At 45.4% G+C, this 1,917-nt stretch overlaps 1 pseudogene; it reads right to left on the reverse strand.

Annotated features, from left to right (window-relative positions):
- Nucleotides 1-556: 556 nt before the first annotated feature.
- Nucleotides 557-1,293, reverse strand: LOC109451590 (eukaryotic translation initiation factor 4E type 2 pseudogene; annotated as a pseudogene).
- Between the last annotated feature and the right edge of the window lie 624 nt (nucleotides 1,294-1,917).

The raw sequence follows: 1,917 nt of genomic DNA on the forward strand, positions 1-1,917 counted from the left end.
GTGCTCGTTGCAAGGGGCGCAGCCCACCATCCCTTGTGGGAGTCAAACTGGCAACCTTGTGGTTGAGAGTCCACTGGCCCATTTGGGAATCGAACCGGCAGCCTTCGGAGTTAAGAGCATAGAGCTCCAACTGCCTGATCAACCGGGCTGGCCCCCACAATTATCTTTTGAAGTTTATACATGTATACGTGTACGTAAACACACAGGAGAAAGACTGGAAAAATAATCAAATAGTTACTTCTGTCCACCTCTGGAGAGGTGAATATGGAATCCATGGCAGGGGGGAGGGACGATAGCTACATTTTCTTAGATAGTGATGACTTGTTTTAATCTAAAATTCATGTTTCATTTTGTTTTTCTTTTTCTTTTTAGTTTAGCACCATTTAGTAAGTGGTCTCAGTTGTCGTAGCTGCTGTGTGTTGGCCTGTTCTTAAAACATAAATGTCCTTCCAATTCCTCTTGTCCAGGGCAGAAGGATCTTCCAGGGAGCACGCCAACAGAACAAGAGACTCCAATGATTTCAGCTTCAATGATGGTGCCATCCAGAGAGGGAGAGTCATGGCACATCCAACAGCAGCTTCCAGAGGTTTTGAAAAATGAGTTTTGGGGGGCTCAGGCCGCCTGGCATTTTGATGCTGTTGGTATGGGGTTTGTATTCCATGACGGTGTTGGGCGGTAGGTGAAGCAGTCACGGAAGCGTATCTTGGATTCGGCCTGTGGTTGCTTGGTTTCTGGCAGTCTTATTCCATATGGAAATAATGTTCTCCTGAAACCACACAGAGACCACAGCCCCACACTTCTCCTCCCCAACCATGAACTGTTCCCCCAACATGGCCAGGATGAGATTCTCCCAGCAATGAGATGCCAAGCCCTTCTGCAGCCGAATAATCCATTTGCCACCATTTTTATTTGTATCATCCTCCCACATGGGTTTAATTTCTTCTTTGAAGAGATGGAAGTTACTGTGGCCTGTCAGGTCCCAGGGATATACCTACCATATGGCTGTAAAACCTCCTGAACTGCTTGGGAGGCAAAGGTGCCAATTTGTTTGATATGCTGTTCATAGCTCTGTGAGCTGGTGGGACGGCCGGGGGTTCTCCTGGAGTCCCAAAAGGTGTAACTGTGTTGCAGGGGCTGCTCTGCTGGTCCAGGGACAACAGCCTTCCTCCTGCCACTGCTCTGACTCTTGTCTCATTCCGTTTTTTTCCTTCTCACCATCTTTCTGTGTGCTATTTTTTCATTCTGATCATGGTCTCCACTGTCCTCATCTTTCAATGTGTCAAACTTGTTCATCTTTTCCTCGTTGCCACTGCCTCACAGAGTGACTTCCGCTCCGCCAGGTCACCCCTAGGGCCTCATGTAGTTTTTAATTGTCGTGATTTTTTTAAATACTTAGGAAAACAAAGGAGATCTGCGGGTACATTTCTATTTATTTTACTCTCTCTCAAAACTACACGAAAACATCAGAAAACAATAATATCTGAAGGGCACAAAACCACAAGGACAAAGAAAAAAGAGACAACTGCAGCAAAACTTTGAAAGCTGGATGAGTGGTAGAGTCTAAAGCAAAAAATCTAAAGAAAACTCAGTGTTGAACCAGCAGTGGAAGAAGCCAAGAAGAAGCCCAATATGTATTGCAGAATCTCCAAAGACTCTGGAATTGGCAACAGCAGACCTCTTGGAATGGACGTGGAAGTGAAATTAAAAACAAGAGGGTTGTTTGAAAGACAGTTCAAGAAGTAGTTGGAGAATCTGTAGAACCAATTACATCCCTGATCCCTACCCTATCTCTTCTAGCCAGTCTATGCATCACCTTTGACCCAACAGGATAAAGGGGGCTTACCCTCTAGAGGAAACAAGTTAGACTTACTCTCTAGATAGGACAGCGAACGGCACAGTTAAAGATGGAGATAATCC

This window comes from Rhinolophus sinicus, chromosome 5 (genome assembly GCF_057876585.1).
Source record: "Rhinolophus sinicus isolate RSI-liver-muscle chromosome 5, RSI-T2T, whole genome shotgun sequence".
In the NCBI taxonomy this organism is placed as follows: Eukaryota; Metazoa; Chordata; class Mammalia; order Chiroptera; family Rhinolophidae; genus Rhinolophus; species Rhinolophus sinicus.